The sequence below is a fragment of the Castor canadensis genome, chromosome 1 (assembly GCF_047511655.1).
Source record: "Castor canadensis chromosome 1, mCasCan1.hap1v2, whole genome shotgun sequence".
Taxonomy (NCBI): domain Eukaryota; kingdom Metazoa; phylum Chordata; class Mammalia; order Rodentia; family Castoridae; genus Castor; species Castor canadensis.
Genome location: NC_133386.1, coordinates 131,524,211 through 131,547,646, shown reverse-complemented (window position 1 = coordinate 131,547,646; position 23,436 = coordinate 131,524,211). Strand labels below are relative to the sequence as shown.

Here is a 23,436-nt window from a genome sequence, read left to right as displayed (position 1 = left end):
CCTACCAACTGCTGTGGATACACAGACACGGGATCCGGGGAGTCTGTCTGCTTATTGCTATTTCTGTGTAACGCCTTGGTTAAGCCCAGGGGCTCGAGCCCATGGCCTCAGTTCACGTCATCTCCTCTACTTACCAGTGGTTTGAATTCGACAAGTTTCTTAGCTTTTCTTTGTCATAGTTCCTCATCATGATGGGGACCTCATCATCGTAGTACCCAAGTCACAGTTTGTTGATCAGTCAGGTGCCTGAAACAATTCAGTTGTCACCCACTTGATGTCATTACTGCTACCTGCACATGTCATAAGGAAAACGAATGCAAGAAAGGTCTGGATGCCTCCCATGGAGACTGCTGGTGTAGAAGACGCAACACTGTCCTTGGAGGGTTCCTTGGAGGGTTCCCCCTTAGCCGGTATGACCGTGGCCATCACAGCTGTTTCCCTGTCTGAAAGATGGATAATCCACTTTGTAGCTTTGAGAGTAAATGAGACCACAAATCTGGGTTTCTGGCACAGTCCTGCACCCAACCCAAAGGCAGCTCGTGTTGCTTCCTTTCTCTCTTCTCCCTGCTGGCCTCGCCCAGCGTCCTCAACTGCACCCACATCTACCACACCCGCAGCGCCCCGCAGAGCCCTGAGAACTGGCCGTGCACGTGCACACGCAAGGCTGCCTTGCAGGGTTTCACACATCCAACCCTCCGCCTCGGGGTCTCATCCAGAGCACATCCCCTCTGCCACAGCCACCTACTATTCCATTCAGGGAGGGCTTGTACCCTCCAGCTCTACTGAACATGGCGTGAGATGTGTCTTCATAAAACACAGCCCAGACCATGTCCCTGCATCGCTCAGAAGGCTTTGTGACCCTCCGTGGCTGACCCAGCCCACCCCTGCCCTCCAGGCTGGTGTTTGAGGCTCACCACACCCAGCTGGCTGTCTCAGTCATGCTCTTTGTCTGCTCCCTTCTGACCCTGAGCCCCACACCCCTGGGTCCTGGCCTGGGGTGACCTCCTCTGAGCAGCACATTCCAAGGTTCCTGTCCCCTGGGCACAGTGCTTCACCGTGGTGCTCCTTGCACACTTGCTATTTTAGGCTGTGTCGTGTTCACCTGTGCATGTGGACCAAGGGGACACCCGGCAACCAGGTGATGACCGCGTGCCTCCTGCATCTTTCTCTTGATCTCACACACGCCACCCTGCGTGTTTTCCTGAGCATAGCACGGAGTTAACAGATGCGTCACCCAGTCTTACGGTGTCATTTGTAAAGGGATCTTGTAAAGGGATCTGGGCTCCTCAGTGTGCTCCCACTGCCCAGAGCCATTCCACATCATCTGCCCTTGACAACAACCTCCTCCCAACTAGCCTCCCGTCCTTTTGTCTAAGCCCCACCTAGGTGATGGTTCCCAAATGAAACTCTGAGCAGGAATGACACCTGTCGATTGTCCCAGCCTCAGCCTAATCCCCCGCCACGCCCCATGCTCAGGGCACCTCCTCATCCTCCCCCTGAGCTACATGTCATGCCAGGTGACCCTCTTCTGTCCCTGGCCTCTGTCTTAGCACGTACTCTTCCTTCTTTTCCAAATGACACCCCTGCCTCCACTCCCTGCCCCTATCGACTCAGACCCAGCTGCCCTTGCCTCCCCTGGGGGAAGCAGACATGGCTGATTGTAGGAACGCCAGCACCACCCACAGGGCTTCTCTAAGCGTGGTTGCATTCCCTGTGCGCACTCATTGTCTCTAGCAGCACCCTATGGTCAGATTCCTGTGGTTGCAGCCATCACCCTGTGCGCAGTGAGCAGGGAGCCCTGAGGCCGAGGGCTGCTTCTGGCTCTCGTCCCTACCCTTGCTCAGTGCCAGCGCACTGGGGAGACTCTCACTGAACTGCACTGGGCATATGGGACAGGAAGGAGGAAGTCCAGTGAGGACCACCTCCGACTGACATCTCTTGCACCTATTTTAGAAGAGTCCTGCTGGCCAATAGTAAAAAGATGCTCCAGCTTCAGCCATCCCACAGCTCCTCAGGCTTCCCTGAGTGGTTCTTGGTGGCAGAGCCCTGGGGAAATTTCCCGTGACCCCCAGATGCTGGGGCCATGAGCAACCCAGCACAGTACAAAATGCAGCTTTGTGGCCACCAGGGTGGCAACAAGTGGAAAGGGGTAAGTCTGGCACAGGCTTGGTGTTCAAACCCTCAATGTGTCCATTCTTCTCCAACAAAGCTTTGCCCTGCCCTCTTTGTGCTCGGCACTAGGGACAAAGAGATAAACAGAGCTGAATCCTGTCCTCTCTGGGGAGTCTGGTCAGTGCATTCAAAGACACTTCCCCAAATGGGCTAAGTTCCAGAGAGCACTTCTCCACATTTACTTCTTTTGCTATTCACAGTTTCTAGAGATTCCCATTGAATGGGATGGCTTTACCAGTCTTTAAGATTTCTATTTTCTACAAGGAAAACTATAAACTTCTGAAGAAAGAGATTGAGGAAGACTATAGAAAGTGGAGAGATCTCCCACGCTCATGGATTGGTAGAATCAACATAGTAAAAATGTCCATACTCCCAAAAGTAATCTACATGTTTAATATAATTCCCATCAAAATTCCAATGACATTCATTAAAGAGATTGAAAAATCTACCGTGAAATTTATATGGAAACACAAGAGGCCACGAATAGCCAAGGCAATACTCAGTAAAAAGAACAATGCTGGAGGTATCACAATACCTGACTTCAAACTATATTACAAAGCACTAACAATAAAAACAGCATGGTACTGGCACAAAAACAGACATGAAGACCAGTGGAACAGAATAGAGGACCCAGATATGAAGCCACACAACTATAACCAACTTGTCTTTGACAAAGGAGCTAAAAATATACGATGGAGAAAAGACAGCCTCTTCAACAAAAACTGCTGGGAAAACTGATTAGCAGTCTGCAAAAAACTGAAACTAGATCCATGTTTATCACCCTATACCAAGATTAACTCAAAATGGATCAAGGATCTTAATATCAGACCCCAAACTCTTAAGTTGATACAAGAAAGAGTAGCAAATACTCTGGAGTTAGTAGGTATAGGTAAGAACTTTCTCAATGAAACCCCAGCAGCACAGCAACTAAGAGATAGCATAGATAAATGGGACCTCCTAAAACTAAAAAGCTTCTGTTCATCAAAAGAAATGGTCTCTAAACTGAAGAGAACACCCACAGAGTGGGAGAAAATATTTACCAGCTACACATCAGACAAAAGACTGATAACCAGAATATATAGGGAACTTAAAAAACTAAATTCTGCCAAAACTAATGAACCAATAAAGAAATGGGCAAGTGAACTAAACAGAACTTTCTCAAAAGATGAAATTCAAATGGCCAAAAAACACATGAAAAAATGCTCACCATCTCTAGCCATAAAGGAAATGCAAATTAAAACCATGCTAAGATTCCACCTCACCCCTGTTAGAATAGCCATCATCAGCAACACCACCACCAACAGGTGTTGGCAAGGAGGCGGGGAAAAAGGAACCCTCTTACACTGTTGGTGGGAATGTAAACTAGTACAACCACTCTGGAAAAAAATTTGGAGGCTACTTAAAAAGCTAAACATTGATCTACCATTTGATCCAGCAATACCACTCTTGGGGATATACCCAAAAGACTGTGACACAGGTTACTCCAGAGGCACCTGCACACCCATGTTTATTGCGGCACTATTCACAATGGCCAAGTTATGGAAACAGCCAAGATGCCCCAGCACTGACGAATGGATTAAGAAAATGTGGTATCTATACACAATGGAATTCTATGCAGCCATGAAGAAGAACGAAATGTTATCATTTGCTGGTAAATGGATGGAATTGGAGAACATCATTCTGAGTGAGGTTAGCCTGGCCCAAAAGACCAAAAATCATATGTTCTCCCTCATATGTGGACATTAGATCAAGGGCAAACACAACAATGGGATTGGACTTTGAGCACATGATAAAAGCGAGAGCACACAAGGGAGGGGTGAGGATAGGTAAGACACCTAAAAAACTAGCTAGCATTTGTTGCCCTTAACACAGAGAAACTAAAGCAGATACCTTAAAAGCAACTGAGGCCAATAAGAATAGGGGACCAGCAACTAGAGAAAAGGTTAGATCAAAAAGAATTAACCTAGAAGGTAACACACGTGCACAGGAAATCAATGTGAGTCAATGCCCTGTATAGCTATCCTTGTCTCAACCAGCAAAAACACTTGTTCCTTCCTATTATTGCTTATACTCTCTCTTCAACAAAATTAGAGATAAGGGCAAAATAGTTTCTGCTGGGCATTGAGGGGGTGGGGGGAGAGGGAGGGGGCGGAGTGGGTGTTAAGGGAGGGGGTGGGGGCAGGGGGAGAAATGACCCAAGCATTGTATGCACATATGTATAATAAAACAATAAAAACAATAAAAAAATGAAGTCATATAGTAAAAAAAAAAAAAGATTTTTATTTGTCCTTAGTTGAGTGGTGTTCATTTGTCTTCATGATAAAGGCTTTGTCTCACCTCTTTTGGGTTTGGGCACCTGGAGGGAGCTAGGAGAGACAAGGGACCCTCCTTTCTTCCTTTCTTCTTCCTTCTGTTTTTTGACAGGATCTTATTATGTAGCCAAGGCTGGCCTAGAACTCTTGATCCTCCTGCCCCAGTGCTGGGATTACAGCTGTGTGCCACTGTGCCCAGTTTTTTTCTTAAATATATTCTTTAATAGGATATGAGTGAAGAAGGGTCAGGCATGGTGGCTTATGTTTGTAATCCCATCTACTGTGGAGGGATAGGTAGGAGGATCTTGACCTGAGGACAGATCCAGGCAAAAATTTGAAACCCTACCTGAAAAATAAGCTAAAGCAAAAAGGACTGGGGTGTGGCTCAAGTGGTATAGTGCCTGCCCAGAAAGTACCAGGCCCTGAGTTCAAATCCCAGTATCACCACCATCAAAAAAAACAAAAAAACCCAAAAACCTCCTCCAGGCTCTAGTTTAAAGGGCAGTGAACAGACTATCAAGGGAGGACCAGTACAGGAATGCAGCATCTTTGGAAAATATTATCCGCCTCAGGTGTTTTTTGGTTTTTTGTTTGTTTGGTTTCAGTCCTGGGGATCAAACCCAGGGCCTCACACATGCTAGGCAAAGTGCTGTACCACTGAGCTGCATCTCCAGCCCCTCTGAGTTCTTAAAAATTATTATTTATTTGTTTGAGATGAGGTCTCCTGACATAGTCCAGGCTGGCCTCCTGAAAAACACTCAGCCTTCAGTGTTTTTATTTATTTATTTATTTTTCTTTCATTTTTCTTTTATTATTCATATGTGCATACAAGGCTTGGGTCACTTCTCTCCCCTGCCCCCACCCCCTCCCTTACCACCCACTCCACCCCCTCCCTCTCCCCCCTCAATACCCAGCAGAAACTATTTTGCCCTTATCTCTAATTTTGTTGTAGAGAGAGTATAAGCAGTAATAGGAAGGAGCAAGGGGTTTTGCTGGTTGAGATAAGGATAGCTATACAGGGCATTGACTCACATTGATTTCCTGTGCGTGGGTGTTACCTTCTAGGTTAATTCCTTTTGATCTAACCTTTTCTCTAGTTCCTGGTCCCCTTTTCCTATTGGCCTCAGTTGCTTTAAGGTATCTGCTTTAGTTTCTCTGCGTTAAGGGCAACAAATGCTAGCTAGTTTTTTAGGTGTCTTACCTATCCTCACCCCTCCCTTGTGTGCTCTCGCTTTTATCATGTGCTCATAGTCCAATCCCCTTGTTGTGTTTGCCCTTGATCTAATGTCCACATATGAGGGAGAACATACGATTTTTGGTCTTTTGGGCCAGGCTAACCTCACTCAGAATGATGTTCTCCAATTCCATCCATTAACCAGTGAATGATAACATTTCGTTCTTCTTCATGGCTGCATAAAATTCCATTGTGTACAGATACCACATTTTCTTAATCCATTCGTCAATCTTCTGTCTGTTGAACGTAAATCTAAGATACAAGAATGCAAAAACGTGAGTGTAAAGAAAGAGATATACCAGGCAAATACCAAGCCGAATACTGGTATTTTAACATTAGACAAAATAGGTTTTAATGCTAAAAGTGTTGTCAGAATTAAAGAGCATTGGAATATATCCTGATAAAAAATACCCAACAACAACAACAAAAAATAAGACTCAGAGGTGGGGGTCACCATTTTGAGTCTTTGCTCCCATTTCCCACATCGGGGACAGGGACTGTTTCTCGTTTTCTCTCCCGACTCCGGTCTATACTTTATCCTATTATACTAAAATAAATCCTTGCTAAAACTTAAAAAAAAAAAGAATTAAAGAGCAATGGACTGGAGGAGTGGCTCACGTGGTACAGTGCCTGCATGAAGCTGAGTTCAAACCCCAATACAAAACAAAAAAAGATAGAGAATAGGGTCTCACTTTTATGCCCCAGCCATCCTGAACCTCGATCCTCCTATTTATACTTCCTGCATAGTTGGGATGACAGGCATGTGCCACTACACCCAGCTTTTATTGATTGAAATGGGGATCCAACTAATAGACTGGGCTTGAACCTTCATCCTCCCCATCTCTGCCTCCCATGTGGCACTGCACCTGCTACAAATTTTTGCATTTAGTTATCATATAAATGTTGCTTAGTGCTACTATCCAAATAGTATGACCATTTTATACCCATAATCCACTTCTGTACTCAGACCTGTCATCACATGCATCAGCACATCTCACAGAGAAGGTCTAACGTTCAGATGCAATCTAGCATCTACGGCCTGATGCTTAAGCACACAGCAAAGTAAGTGTGTTTTAGTCATCCTGCATTTGGGTGACCATACACAAAAATAAATCAGTCATTTATTTCTTATCATCTCTAAGTCTCCAAAGACTTCAACTGCACCCATAGAAATGTCTACAGACAGTGAGATTTTAAGGTGTTCCCCCCCCACATCGGCACCATTGCACCATTTTCTTCCAGCTGCGCCCTTCTGCCTGCAAGGGGAGCCTGGCTGGGCTGAGTGTTTTGCATGACGTCTTTGCTGTCCTGCACTTTCTGTGGCTCTTTATTTTTCTTCAATCTGTTCATTGTTAATTTAGCACAGCGTTTCTGTTTGATCTCTTTGACACTCTTCATTGAATCTATAGTTTTATTTCATAATCCTGCTGGTATTTGACAGATTCATCAATGTTTTGAAAAACATAAAAAGGTATATGCTTTTTGGCTTTTAATAAATTATCTACTACCAGCTCTTCCCCAGCCAGCGACTTTCTGGAATGCTTTGTCCCCTGACTTTGCAAGGACTGTGCTTCTGACTAAAGTTGTGTAACATTTAGATTTGCAGTCTGAACCCCCTGCAACCCATGAGTGGGGTGGATGGACTCTGAGCGGAAAAGATGATTCTCTATGGCAGGTGGAGTCCGCATGGGGCCTCACACACCAAATGCTGGACTTGAGACTGGGATTTACTTTTTAAATTGTTTGTGTGTGGCTCCAGTGGGGGAACACATGGCCCTGAGTTCAAACTCCAGGACTACCAAAAAAAATCTGCTAAGTTATTAATATACTTATAAATATCTGTTTAAGGCATAAAGAATAATGATGCAACAAAACTCATGTACCTAAGTTCAGTTTTTAAAAATACATTACCATTACCTTTAAAGGTCTCTCAGCACCCTCCCTGTCTCTATGCCTTCACTCTCCTCATCCCAGAGATGAGCACTCTGCACATATTGTATCCTCAAAGGACACTTTGGTTAGTTCTGCATGTTTTTAATGTCAGATAAAAGGAAATACGATAATAAAAATATAAAATAAATAAAATAAGATAAAAAATAATTTTCAAAATATAAAAAATAAAATACAAGGTAAGATTAATAAAATTAAAGAATAAATGCACACAAAGGAAGTAGAGTGCGTGCATTTTCTATGACTTTTTGTTATTTTTGGTTTGGCTGTGTTGCTGAGTTTCTTTTTCTTTTTTTTTCCTTTATTTTTTGGTAGGACTGGGGTTTGAACTCAGGACTTTGCACTTGCAAAGCAGGTGCTTTGCTGCTTGAGCCACTCCTCCAGTCCATTTTGCTCTGGTTATTTTGGAGGTGTGGTCTTGAGAACTATTTTTCCCGGACTGACCTGGAACTGAATCCTCCTGATCTCAGCCTCCCAAGTAGCTAGGATTGCAGACATGAGCCACTGAGATTCATTTTTGTTGAGGCATAGAATTCTTTTTTTTTCTTTTTCTTTTTCTGCAGTTCTGGGAATTGAACTCAGGGCCTCGAGATTGCTATGCAGAGACTCTACCACTTGACCCATGCCCCCAACTCTTTTTGCTTTAGGTATTTTTTAAGGAGGGTCTTGTGCTTTTTGTCCAGGCCAGCCTGGACCTCAATTTTCCTACTTATACCTCCCTCCTAGCTAGGATTACAGTTGTATACCACCATGCCCAGTTTGTTTGTTGAGATGGGGGGGTCTCAATAATTTTTTGCCTGAACTGGCCTCTAACAATTGATCCTCCTGATCTCCATCTTCTAAGTAGCTAGGATTACAGGCATGCATCACCACTCCCCATCTGATGCAGAGAATTCTAATTCACTCATTTTTGTGGCTGTATAGTATTTGGTTTTATGAATACATTATAACTTATTTATCTATTGAGTTTAGGGACACTTAAGATGATTACATACAGCAGGGGCACATGTGCTATGGTGTTCATCTAATTCATTCTTTTTTTTTTTATTTTTATTTTTTGGTGGGACTGGGGTTTGAACTCAGAGCTTCATGCTTGCAAAGCAGGTGTTCTACTGCTTGAGCCACGCCTCCAGTCTAGTTCATTTCTTATGACAGCCATATGAAGTATATATTATGAGCCTCATTTTGCAGATTAAGTAATTGGGGTTCAAGGAAGAAAACTGGGTAAATGGCTGAAGACAGGAGTCTAATAAGGAGTGTCAGGCTGGGTGCCGGTGGCTCACGCCTATAACCCTAGTTACTTGAGAGGCAGAGATCAGGAGGATTGTGGTTCGAAGCCAGCCTGGGAAAATAGTTTGCAAGACCCTATCTTGAAAAAACCCATCATAAAAAAAAGGTTGGTGGAGTGGTTCAAGGGAAGGCCCTGAGTTCAAACCCTAGAACCAAAAAAAAAAAAAAAAATTGTAATGATTCAATGAGAGTCAATGGATTTTAATCAAGTTTCAGTAAATCTGTTAGTCTGTTAGTCCCTTACCTTGTCCTACTATCCCTGGCCCCATCCCTATTTCCTGTCATAATAATCCAAAGGCTCCTGGTGTCTTGCACAAAGTTTAATTAGTCAGTACATGCACACAGGAGATTGCTCATGCAAAGAAGACAGGGACATTGAGCTCTGCACAAAGGCCAAATGTGTAGCAACTTGCTCACTCCTGGACTCAGCTCCTTACCTTCTTTTGTTCAGCTGGCTGCTTGCTTTTTTGAAGACTTCTCAGATCATCTGCATCTGGGTTTGCCCACAGCCCTGTGTAGCAAAAGCATCGTCTTATCCCTTCTCCTATACTGCCCCCTTCACCTTACCCCAGTTGCCCAGCTACAAAGGAATTTGTGGCTCCTTAAAGCCCAAATCACCTTGAAGAGAATTGTGTGTGTGTGTCTCACTATGTAGCCCAGGCTGGCTTTGAACTCACAATCCTCTTGCCTCAGGCTCTGGAGTGGTGGGATTACAGATGTGTGCTACCATACCTGGTAGGAATTGTTTTATACCAGCTTTTGTGTGTGTGTATATGTGGTACTGGAATTTGAACTCCAGCTTCATGCTTGCTAGGCAGGCACTCTATCACTTGAGTCCCTCTGCCGGCCTATACCTGCTTTTAATCTCAGAAATTGTTCCTTGCCAAATAGATGGACTATCAGTCCTGGTGTCTAACAGGCATTCCTGGAGACTGACTGCCAGTTGGTGTGCCACAAACCTGTAATAGTGATGGCAGCTGGCATTTGCAGGCCATTTACATGTGCTCAACAGTACTGGTTTTTTTTTTTTTTTTTTGGTGGGAGTAGGGTTTAAACTCAGGACTTTGCACTTGCAAAGCAGGCACTCTACAGTTTGAGCCACACCTCCAGTCCATTTTGCTCTGGTTATTTTAGAAATGGGGTCATGTGAACTATTTGCCAAGGCTGGCCTCAAACTGTGATCATCCCAGTCTCAGCCCCCCAAGTAGCAAGGATTTCAGGTGCCTGGCTCAATCGTAGTTTTTTACACACGTTATCGCATCTTTGTGTGTGTGTGTGTGTGGTACCGGAAATTGAGCTCAAAGCCTCAAGCTCTATCACTGGAGCCCCACCCCAGTCCCTTTAGTTTGTTTTTGAGATAGGGCCTTGCTAACTCTGCCAGGGCTGGCCTCACATCCAAGATCTTCCTGCCTCTGTCTCTCAAGTAGCTGGGATTCCATAACCCAGTGTGCACTACCATGCCTGGACACATATTATATCATCTCATCTTTACAACAAAATGCTGAGATGAGGTATTATCCCCATTTTAAAGAAGAGAAAACTGAGAATTAGAAAGGTTTGGTGACTGGCTCAAAACCATATCTAATGGCAGAGCTATAGTTAAAAATCCTGACTGACTCCAAATCTGACTTCTTCCCCTGCCAAAGACTCTCAAGTCTCTTAATTGAACAAACTCAGAAATCAATATTTTATTAATTTATACATCAAAATGTAAATGTCCTTTTGTTTCAATATAAAAGTCCTCCAATGGGGAGGAAGCTGAGGAAGAGGTTAATAGGAAGATTTTGTTTGAGTATTATTCAAATTTGAATTTGATGAATTTTTAAACATGTGTACTTTAAAAGAAAACCACTTAGCTTTAAAAACCAATTAAAACACACTGTAATGAGAATTACTCCTAATTCCATTTTACATGGATACTCATTTTTTACTTTTTCTATGCATCCAAACACATAACTAAAAATTAAAAATGGGACTACATTACACATACTGTTTTATATAACCTGCTTGTTATTTTTTAAGCCACACAGGGATTTGAACTCGGGGCCTCACACTTGTTAGACATGCTCCACCAGTCCTATAGTCTGCTTTTTGCGCTTGTCAATATCTTATGTCACATTGCATCTTTTCACATCCATGAATACAGATCTGATCATAGTGATGGAGTTCAGGTGGTTTACAAGTTCTCGGTACTCTAAAAGCGTTTGAGGGGCCGTGGGTATCACTCAGTAATAGAGCCTCACATGCAAGGCCCTGGGTTCGATCCCCTTCCTCCCCCCCGAGGGAAAAAGCCAAGCTAAGATGAATTCTTTTTAAGTGGGTCTGTGCAGCATCTGTTCCCCCCAGCTGAGGCTTGCCGTAGTGAGGATGAGATTGTGCCACTCACCACAAGACATGCATGAAGCAGAATTGGGAACCAGGGAACCTGACAGGGTAAGGCCGGTGGGGGTGCTTGGGCTGCTGGCCCCAGCCTTCCCATCGCTGAGGCCTTCACCTTGACCAGAGCTGGATAGAGCAACAGTCAGATATAAAGGTTTCTGACTGGGCCCCGCTCCAGGACTAATCTGGCTCGGTGGCACCGGGATGACAGTGCCCTGCTTTAGGGGCGAGGGAGTTGCAGACTGTCATGCATGTATCCAGGGCTTGCTAGACTCCAGGCCCACAGATGCCCAGCAATCCCTTGGCCTTGACCAGGGTCTGGTCAGCATTGGCCCCAAGCAGCCAAGAGGCTGAGGGAGGCAGCTGGTCAGACTGCAGGCTACAGGGATGGCTCAAGGGACAGTTGGGAATATTTCTGGACCCCCCAAGTCCCTCTTTGCAGCCTTGTTCTTTCTTTCTTTCTTTCTTTCTTTCTTTTTTTTTTTTTTTTTTTGTGGTACTGGGGCTTGAACTCACGGCCTACACCTTGAGCCACTCCACAAACCCTTTTTTTGGTGAAGGGTTTTTTTTCGAGATAGGGCCCCGTGGAACTATTTGCCCAGACTGGCTTCGAACCACAATCTTCCTGATCTCTGCCTCCTGAGTAGCTAGGATTACAGACGTGAGCCACTGACACCAGCTTGTAGCCTTGTTCTTATCTAAGCCTTTACAAATTATTAGGTATTTAAGACACACACAAAAATAGAAACATAACTAACCTGTAGACATTCACCATCCAGCTTAATCACATCCGAGCATTTTCCAGTACATGTTGAGCATGCCCAAACAGAAAAATCCAAGACACCCTAAAAACCTGGAGCCCTTTGAGCAACAACCAAGACCTGTGTGACCAGTTGCAGTCAAAATGCAGGTGCACTAAAATTTTATTTGAAATTAAAATTCAGCTCAGACTCTGTATATAAGATGTATATGAAACACAAAGGGATTTCATGCGATACCCCAAGGTATCTCAGTGTGTTCATGCAATATTCCAGAATCTGAAAGCAATCCCAAAGCAAAAGCACTTCTGGTTCCAAGCATTTTCCAATAAGGGATACTCACCTGTATTTGCTTCAGCTCTGTTGTTCTTCAAGAAAGAAAGCATTAAATACATAGTTGAAGGTCTTTGTAGAATTCTTCCTCCATGACTACTTTTTTTTTTTGGTGGTGGTACTGGGGCTTGAACTCAGGGCCTCAGGCTTGCTAGGCAGGTGTTCTACCACTTGAGCCACTCCATCAGCCCTTTTTTGGTTGGGTATTTTTCAAAATAGGGTCCAATAAACTATTTGCCCAGGCTGGCTTTGAACCACAATCCTCCTGATCTCTGCTTCCTAAGTAGTTAGGATTGCAGGCACCTGGCCAGAGAGTATGAATTTATGTGAGTCTTTATGAGGTATGTAAGGATGGATCCATAAAACTAGGTGGTTTGTTTTGCATGTTTTAAGTTTCATGTAAATGTTATCCTATTGTGACTATTCTGCAGCTTTCTTTTTTTTTCTCCGTATGTTTTTGAGGTTCATTCATTATAATTGCTGCATGTTATTTCATTTTATGATTAGACTCCAGTTCATTTAAGCATTCTTCTAGTCAAATAATCATGCAATTAACAGTGGTGTACATGTCTTTTAATACACAGGTGTAAGAATTTTTTAGCAAATATCCCTAAGGGCATATTTCGAATTTTTTTTTTTTTACTTTTTCTAAAAAATCTGAAATAACAATACTCTATTTAAGGAACATGGAGCAATATAAAAGAATTCTTTTTTTGTTTTGCTTTAGTTAAATTTTATTTGTATAAACTAATTGTAGAAAGGTTTTCATGTGGCATTTCCATAGGAGCATGTTCGTTGAATCCCAGTACATACATCTTCACCTTTGTTAGACATTGTTCACAGAGATTGCTACTAGCAATGCATGAAATCTCATGTTGTTCTACCTGGTGCCAAATAGATTTATCTTTAATAGAGCTTTTGAAAGTTTCTTTCTTTCTCTTTTTTTTTCTGGCAGTACTGGGGTTTGAACTCTGGGCCTCACGTTTGCTAGGCAGGTGCTCTACCACTTCAGCCACTCTGCCAGCCCTGTTCTGTGTGGGGTATTTTCAAGATAGGGTTTCTTGAACTATTTTCCCCTGGCTGGCCGCAAACAGTGATCCTCCTGATTTCTGCCTCTTGAGTAGCTAGGATTATAGGTGTGAGCCACCAGCCTAGCTTAAACTCATTATCTTATTTTTTTATTCCTAATAGCAACTGTAAGAGGTTGGTACAAATATTAGTTCGGTTTTTCAGGTGAGGGAGTCAAGGCATATACAATTGAAGCAAATTGCTCAAAGTCTCAGATAACAAGAGGCACTGCTGGATTCTAATCCCAAGTCTGTCAGGAGGTTTGGACTTCATTCCAAAGCAGTGGAGAATCACTGAAAGAGAGTAATTGACTAAGTGACTGACCTATCTGACATCAAAGTTTCCGCTACCCTATAAGAAGTAATATTATTTTATGTGGATGAGAGGGTCATGAAGAGGAAAACCAAAAGGTTTGGCAGTAGATAGATGGCCCACTCTATGCTTGCCTCTGTGCTAGGCACTGGGGGGACACTGGGGACCAAGACACTTTTCTTGCACTAAGGTCATCTGCAACTTGGTTCAGTGTTTCTCAAGATGAGGTTTTAGGACCTTTTATCTCACAAATGACCAAAGCTGTGTGCTCAACATGGAGGCTCCTGGGGCCCCAGCATCTGGAACTTTTAGTTCTGTAGTGGAACATCACTCACTGAGACTCTGATGTGAAGTTCCTGAGCTGTGGATCCTGCAGGTTACCAACACAGTAAACTGATGGTTCCAATACAGTGGTAAGAATTCAAGTGAGAGATTGGGAAGTTTCTGGAGGAAGGCTAAAAGATAAGAAAATGTCTGGGGGAGTGTGGAGGGTGAAAAGGGCAGATTCTCAACAGGAAGGGACAATGTTCACAGAAGTCCAGGAGCAAGAGGATAACAGAGGCTGTTTTAAGGAAGGGAAAGTATTTTAGGAATGCAGCAACAAGCCCTAAGAGGTGGTCGGGGACCAGATCACAAAGACCCTTGCCAGTCATGTCAGAGTCTGACCTTATCCTACAGATCATAGAGAATCACTGAAAGCTATTTGTTCATTTGGAAGAGGATGTTGATAGTTTTGAGTTCAAGACAGATCCCTCTGGCCTTCAAAATGTAAAGAGGTTGGGAGCTGGGCTCAGAGAAGACTTTTCTCAGAGGGTATAGGCAATGATGACCTGTACTGAGACACTGACTTTGGGGGAAGGACATATTGCTAGGAGTGTATTTGTTTTTTTGTTTGTTTGTGGTACTGGGGCTTGACTCAGGGCCTATACCTTGAACCACTCCACCAGCCCTTTTTAGTGATGAGGTTTTTTTTTGAGATAGGGTCTCATGAACTATTTGCCCGAGCTGGCTTCGAACCACGATCCTCCTGATCTCTACTTCCTGAGTAGCTAGGATTACAGGCATGGACCACCAGTGCCCAGCAAGGAGTGTATTTGTTGAATTACATAATATGCACATCTTCAACTTTGCCAGACACTGAGTGTGTGTCTCCAAATAGCCTGGCGACCAGTTTATGCTGCCACTCCTAGCAAGTTCACATAGTTCCATTTGGTTGCCCAACTTGATTTAGCATTTTTTTTGTTTTTGTTTTTTTTTTTGGTAAGACTAGAGTTTGAACTCAAGGTGGGCTTCGCACTGGCAAAGCAGGCTCTCTACCACTTGAGCCACACTTCCAGTCCTAGATTTGTCTTTAATAAATCCTAACAATGTCTCACAAATGACCCAAGAGTCTTGCTCAACATGGAGACTCCCAGGGAGAGAAAATCCACCCAGGCCAATAACTGATTAGATGTAGCTTAGAAAAGGGGGAGTCAAGCTTTCTTTCTTTAGCCAACTAGGTCAACAGTTGTGAATTTCACCACAGTAAAGAAACCACTGGAAGAGAAGCCTGTGTGGAGGGAAAATGATGAGATCATTTTAGAACACACTGAATTTGAGATCCTTAGGAATTAGCTAAGTAGAGCCGTTCAGAAGACAATTAGAAATGTGAGCCTATGGGAGATGCCTTTCCTAACAGAAACCAATATTATTTGGGACAATGAGATGCCCAGCTAAAATAGTCACCCTCCTATCTCTCTTACCAGTCTCCCCAGACTCTCAGTGAGTACCCTTGAGACCCCTGTTCTGACCAAACACCTCTAAATGGGTATCCGTGGGTGTAGGTGCCTCTGAGGTAGGACCCTGGGCTTTCTATCACCTGAGAAAAAAAAGGGCCCTCCACTATGACCTGCAGCAAAACATGATCCTTATTGAATTAAGAGCTAAAGCCCTGAGACAGATGTGGGTTAGAGATAGAGATTCAGGTCAGCATCTAGGTGGTAACTGACCTGGGAGGGTAAGAGAAAATCAGACCCCCAAATTGCACCCATGGAAATGATTCTTAGGAGTTAGGGCAAAGAGGTTCAGTGCAGGCAATATGGAAAGGAGGAAATCCCGTTGACAGGGCAAGTGACTTCTCTAATTCCATTCAAAAAAAATAATCCATTTAGGGCGAGTCAATGACTACTCAGTCCCCTGAAATTTAGATTGTAACAACTTTCCTGGTGCTTAACCAAAGACTGGTGACTCTGGTCTTACGTGTGGTGACTTACCTTCCCAGGTGGCATGTTTGGGGCTTGGGAGCTGACCTGTAAACCTCAGCTCCCCTCTGTTTTTCAGTAAACAAAGAACCTGGAGTTCTCTCCCGGAAGGCAGTGCCAGCATTGCCCAGACTGTGGTGCAATTTAACCTGACTCTCCTAGCCTTTACCCAGATTATTTGCCCAGTCTTCAAATTGATTTGCCTGATCCTTCTCTTCTCCTCACTGCAAAAAATCCCAAATCCCAAAACCCATTTTCCCTAACAACATGAAATTGAACATTTTTTTCCTTCCTGGAACACTTCTGTTGTCACTAGGATAAACCCCAAAGGCCTCATTACAGCATATTAGGCCCCCAAGTTTCCATCCTCAGTCTGATAAATTGACTTCACCCCTCCCCAACCTCTGCACCCAAGTGCAGCCACTCTGATTATCTCCCTCTGCCTCATTTCCTTTGCCCTTTCAAGCCCTTGTCCAGAAATGTTTCTTTGCCTCCTGCTCTGACCCACTACCCACCTGCTGCAGCCAGATTAATTTTGTTTTCCCAGTGGCTGGGAATGGCTAAGAAACTCCACCTCCCTCCGTCTCCCTCAACCCTTCCTCTAAGTTTCTCTGCAATCCTGTTGACTCTACCAGCTAATCATTTGTTGTTTTCCCCTTGCCCTCCATTGCTACTGCTTACTCACCAGATCCTTGCAGCAATCTCTTCTCAGGTCTCTGGTGTTTCCCAGCTCAGTCTGTCCTCCCTCTGCAGATTTCCCCACGTCAATCTATTGCCTAAACCCTACAGGCTTCTAATGGTGTCCTACACCATTAGTGTAGTCTCACTCCTACACTCCAGGAGCAGAGTGAATCCAAACACAGCACTTGCCCTCGGGGAGCCCACAGGCCAGCCCACCACAGCGCCTTTCTCTAAGCTCCTGTGAGGCCAGCTTGGCACAGGAGATACAAACATGCCCCTGGCACCAGACTGCCTGGATCCCAGCCTTGGCTGGCTGCTGATTATCTAGGTGCCCTTGGGTGAAATTCCTAACTCACTGTGTCAATTTCATTGTCTATAAACAAGGGCTACAGGTAAACTCAATTCATAGGACTGTTAGGGCGGTCTCAAAAGATAATCCTCAGGAATATTAGGATGTCCTGGCAATGGGCAAAGAGGCTCTCGTTGGTGGTGTTGCTCTTATGTCAGTCAGGGGCAGAGCAGATGACAGTCCTTTGTTCTTCTTAGCTTGATGCCTGGGCCAATGCTGTTTTATGCCTAGGGCACATAAAATTAAAAAATATATAGTAAAATAAAAGGAGTATTAGAAACAATGTCAGGACAGAGTAAAAAATATCTAGGTGTTAGCTATTGCATGTCACACCCATTTTGAACCTTGAGATACATCTGTTTTGTCCTCTTCTATTGTCTTTGGTAGTTTCTGACAAGTGGTAGGGGTCTATTAAGTATTTATTAGAAAATGAATTTAGAGCCAGGCACCAGTGGCTCATGCCTATAATCCTAGTTTCTCAGGAGGCAGAGATCAGGAGGATCGAGGTTCCAAGCCAGCCAGGGCAAGTAGTTTCACAACCCTGTTGGAGTGGCTCAAGTAGTAGAGTGCCTGCCTAGCAAGCATGACGTGCTGAGTTCAAACCCCAGTGCTGTGGGAAAAAAAAAAAGAAAGAAAGAAAACAAAAAATGCATTTGGTGGCTTGTTGTTTAGTGTGTCTTGTCATATTTTATTTTGCCAGTTAAATACCAGGTTAAAAAATAGCTATGCTAGTCTACTCTGTATTCTCAACCCTGGTTTATAATTGTTGGCCAGTTCATTTTTGCTGATTCCTGTGTAAACTGATTTTTATTTAACCAAGTTTTGCAAAAGTTTTGAGGAGCTGTTATAGCTACGGCCAGCTGTAAGAAATGCCAAGAAGTAGGGCATAGGTCAGTGTCCCAGTGGATAGCATGTTTGACTATGGATCAGAAGAAAAGACAAAAGTAAATTGTAGGTCAGAAGATCACTTAACTTGTGGTGAGCCTATACACTTGGTTTCAACTTTTCCTTTGCAGTTGTGAAATGGTACCATATTTGTCATGTGGGAGAAAATGGACTGCAGCTTGGATTTGTCATCTTGGGAACTAGTAAAAAGAATTTTCAACAAGAATCTAGTTGAAAGCTTTCAAAATTTGAGTTCTCATTTGTTGATCGGAAAGCAAATACAAATGTTCCATGACTTACTATGGAATTACATCTGAGAAACACATTGCATGTTGAAAATATTGTAACTCAAACATGCATAGAAAGGCAGGTGCTAGCTACTTGGGAGACAGAGATCAGGAAGATGGCAGTTTGAGGCAAGCTCTGGATTCCTCACTTCAGTCAATAGCTGTGTGTGGTGGAATGTGCCTGTCATCCCAAGGTACCTGAAAGACTGAGATCTAGAGGATTGTGTCCAGGCCACTCCCAAAAAAAGACAAAAAAAAAAAAAGTTTGTGAGACCCCATCTCAATGGAAAACAGTTGGGTGTGGTGGCAGGTATCTATCATTCCAGCAACAGTGGTAGGTATAAAATAGGAGGATTGTGTGTGGTCCGCGCTGGCCCCAGCAAAAAGTGAGACCCTATCTCCAAAATAACAAAAATAAAAAGCACAGGCAGCCTGGCTCAAAGAATGAAGCCCTGAATTCAAATCCTAGTACCACAAAACAAGTAGCTAAATAAACAAATAAAATGCATTTAATATACCTCATCTACCAAACATAATAGCTCAGCCTAGATTACCTTAAATGTGCTCAGAACATTTACACTAGCTACAGTTGGGTAGATTCTTGGAACACAAACCCATTTTATAATAAAGTATTGAAGAGCTCATGTCATTTGTCGAATACTATAGTGAAAGTGAAAAACAGAATGATTGTATGGCTATGCTTTTCACCATGGTAAAGTTGAGTCACTGTAAACTGGAGATCTATACAGGTAGGGAAATAACCTAAAAATGGGACGAGTAAAACAAGCATACTGTAATAAGTTCATTGTGGTGTATCTATGAAATTGAATATGATATTTGCAAGGATTTTTTAATGGCATGAGAAATGCTTATGAAAGAATGTAAAATTTAAGGATATTCACTATCCTGTAAAAAAATTTCTTAGATAAAATACTGGGAGAAAATATACTTACATGTTGACAATGGTTCTACCCAATCAGTTTGATTGAGTGATCACTTTTCTCTTTTACCATTTTTTTGTATTTCTGAAATTTTCTAACATGAAACTGTACTTTTTAAAAATCCAGCTTTATTAAGATAAAATTCACATACCACATTGTTCAGTCATTTAAAGTATACAATTCAGAAAAAAATAAAGTTTACAATTCAGGAAAAAAAATATACAATTCAGTTGTGAACCATGCCACAACCTAATCCCTTTTTTTTTTTTGGCAGCACTGGGGTTTGAACTCAGGCTTCACACTTGCTGGGCAGGCACTCTACCACTTGAGCCACTCCACCAGCCCAGTTTTGTGTTGGTTATTTTCAAGATAGGGTCTCCTGAACTATTTGCCTTGGCTGGCTCCAAACTGTGATCCTCCTGATCTCTGTCTCCTGAGTAGCTAGGATTACAGGTGTGAGCCACTGGTGCCTGCTCATAATTTTGGAACACTTTCACAGTCCCTATTTGCACCCATTAGCAGTCACCTCTAGTTCTTAGTCCCTCTGTCAGCCCTGTCAGTCGTATCAATTCTCTCTCTATCTCTGTCTCTATCTCTATCTCTCTGAGACAGGGTCTCCTTGTATAGCACAGGCTGACCTTGAGTTTACAAGTGATCCTCCTACCTCAACCTCCCAATCAGTAGGTGTGCACCATCATGTCTGTCTTAATTTAATTTCATAGAAATGTAGTCATATAATATGTGTACTTTTGTGCCTGGCTTCTTTGACATAGCATGTGTTTGCAAGGCTGATTCATGTTGTAGTTTGTATGCATATTTCATTCCTTTTTATTGCCAAATAGTATTTCATTGTATTGACCTACCACACCTTAATTCATCCATCAGTTGATTGCACTGGGGTTTGAATTCAGGGCTTACACCTTGAACCACTCTGCCAGCTCTGTTTTATATTGGATTTTTCCAGATAGGGTCTGTCAAACTATTTGCCCACCTGGCTTCAAACCATGATCCTCCTGAGCTCTGCCTCCTGAGTAGCTGGGATTACAGGCGTGAGCCACCAGCACCTGGCTAGTTGAGAAGTAACTCTTTTCTTTCTTCTTCTTCTTTTTTTTTTTTTTTAGTGAGACTGATGTTTGAACTCAGGGCATCATACTTGCAAAGAAGGTGCTCTACTGCTTGAGCCGCACCTCCAGTCCAGTCCCACTTTGGGTTATTGTGAATAATGCAGCTACGAGCATTCTTGTACAAATTCTTTTGTGAGTATATGTTTTCAGTTCTCCTAGGTGTAGCATTGCCAGGTCATACTGGAACTTTGTGTAGCATTTTGAGGAACTGCAAAAGCTGTTCACAATTTTACATTCCAGGAATATATGGGAGATCCACTTTCTCTGCATCCTTGCCAATGCTTGTCGTTTATCTTTTAGATTGGTGTCTCATCGTGGTTTTGATTTGTATTTCTCTCCTGGCTACTGACAGTTGTGGTAATGGGGATTGAACCCACCACCTTGTTGTGCATGCTAGGCAAACACTTGCCACTTGCCACTGAGATATATCCCCAAAGCTTTCACTTTTATTATTTTCCCCTGAGCTTTAAAAAGATTTATTTTTTCCAGATTCGAGGGTTTTCCTATCCAGATTCCAGGAAGGATAGGAACCTGGCCACACTTTCAATTCCAGAGCTTTTTTTAATTTTGTTTTTTTCCTGTGCTTCACAAATCCCACAGAATGAAACAATACAACCCAGGCCCAGGATTATGACAGGGCAAAAACTAAAATGTACATCGGAAAAATATGTGCGCTTGGCAAATTGCTATCGGTATATATTTTCACTGAGAAAAGTTATTTACAAAACAGAATTTTCCATGAGGCCGGCTCCCCACACAGAACTGCACAGAGCGCAAAACTTCCCGCCCGGTGTGGGTCCCGCGGTGCTTGAGGTCTAAGTACATTTGGAAAATAACCTTTTGGGTTTTCAGCTGGCCAGTGTCCATATCCTTTAGAACAAAGTGATTCAGTCGCTCCCTGCATGCAGAAGGCCGAGCCACTATGACCGAGGGCAGGGGACAGACAGACGCTGTTATGAGAACCACGCAGGACAAGGGCAGTTTACAAGGGACATGTTTCCCGTCCCTGATGGTCCCGTTTTCCTCCACTGAGCGGTGCCCAGAGCGTTCCAGTCCTTTCTGTGTGGCCCACGGTTGCTGATTCTCCAAAAGGAGTTGCCAGAATGAAGTCACCCAGTAGGGAGGGAGTGGCACCCTTGAGGCTCCCTGGGAGCCGGGCTGCTGCAGGTAGAGGTGAGAAGGCAATGCTCCTTAGTCCCCTTCCCACCAGGCAGGGCACTTGCTCTGGGGCGAGGGTGGAGGACCTGGGCCTGTGCAGCTCCACACAGAGTGGCCCAGCCTGTAGTACTTGGTCAAAGCTGTCAATTTTGATGAAGTCCAATTTATCTATTTTTTTCTTTTGTTGTTTGTACTTTTTGCCGTCTCATATAAGAAAATATCGACTAATCCAAGGTTACAAATATTTACTTTTATGTACACTTGAGAATTTTATAGTTTTAGCTTTTACATTTAAGGTCTATGATCCATTTTGAGTTAAATTTTGTTTATTGTAGCAAGAAGGGGTTTAGTTTCATTTTTTTGCATGTGAATATCTAGTTATAACAGCACCATTTGCTGAAAAGATTATTCTTTCTCTGTTGAATTGTCTTGGCATCCTTGTGGATAAGCCTTTGATCATAAATGCAAGGGCTTATTGGTGGACTTACAAATCTATGCCATTGATGTATGTGTCTATTCTTATGATGCCAGTGCTGTGCTGTCTTGATTACTGTTGTCTCATAGTAAGTGGTCAAATTAGGAAATTTGCTTTTAGTTTTCAAGATAGTTTTGGCTATTCTGGTCCCTTACATTTCCATGCATTGCTTTTATAGATAATGTGGGAAAAGGTGTTTAGAAAAAGAGGACATCAGGAGGCAGAGATAGGAAGATCACAGTTTGAGTTCAGCCCATGTAAAAAGTTCAGAGACCCCCCCCTCCATCTCAATCAATAAAAACTGTGTGTGGTGGTGTGCACCTGTCATCCCAGCTATGCTGGAAGCATAATAGGAAGATTGAGGCCTAGGCTGGCCTGGGCATACTTTCGAGACCCTATTTGAAAAATACCTATAACAAAAAAGGCTGGGGGTGTGTGGCTCAAGTAGTACAGTGCCTGCCTAGCAACTGCAAGGCCCAGTACCAACAAAAACAGATACAAAGAAAGGAAGGAAGATAGACATCTCTGAAGGAACTGTGTAATTCATTTCATTTTCAGAATGATTTGGTCTGCAGTGTGCTTTTCCTCTTGGTTGGGGGAATTTCTCCTTCCTAAATTCTGTCCTCATAATGGTGGATCCCCCCTCCCCCTACTGCTGATGAACATTGTGCAAGGTCTCATCTCCAGCCTTGAGTCACTTGAATGCTCAGGGGTTCTTTCCACACAGGGGTCTCACAACCCCCTATGTACTCCAGCAAAGTATTGTCACACTCTATTTTTGTGGTAGATATACTAGCAAATAACTTTTGAGTATGAATTTTTGCATAGTCACTGGAATATGCAAATATATTCATATCTATTCATTCATAAGTTTAATATACTTATAATTATTGTAAGTATGTATTTATAGTAAAAAATACACAAAATGGGAATTTTAGAGGATGAGATTTAAAAATGCTTATAAGTCTACCCACACCTCAATGGCTTTTATTTATTTCTCCATAGGCTGAATTCTTGAATCTTTCCTGTTTGGGTTTCCAGCATCTAGCCAACCAGAGCCTGGTACACAGCAGGTCCTCAATGTTTTTGAAAAGAATAATTACAGATATCCTATTATTTCTATTAAAACACACTGCCTCTATTTCTAGGTTTTTTATCTACCAAATAGAGGGCCTGTATCTGTCATCTGCTAGCATCACTATGGAGAGACTGTGGGTTCCTCATCTCTCCTCCGTTTTTTCTTCTCCCTCTGATGGACTTCATCTGACTCATTTACTTAGAAAATAGCAATTGTGTCATCCTTAGCCTATACTCTTCATTTCATGCTGTGTGGTCAAGCAGCACTTCATGCTAAGATCTTAAAGAATGGAAAGCAAAGTCTGTGTTCAGGATAGCATCGCATAGGACATGAACAAAGGGCAAAGGAGCCCTTGGGTGTGAAACAAAGAGGGAGTTCGCTAAATTCCGGAGCAAACGCAGGAATATGGG

At 43.1% G+C, this 23,436-nt stretch overlaps 1 non-coding gene across 1 annotated transcript; it reads left to right on the top strand.

Moving 5' to 3' along the window:
* Positions 1 to 17,183: 17,183 nt before the first annotated feature.
* On the top strand, positions 17,184 to 17,318 carry LOC141416724 (small nucleolar RNA SNORA48). The gene has a single exon (XR_012441326.1). It is a non-coding gene; the product is annotated as a small nucleolar RNA SNORA48 (small nucleolar RNA).
* Positions 17,319 to 23,436: the final 6,118 nt, after the last annotated feature.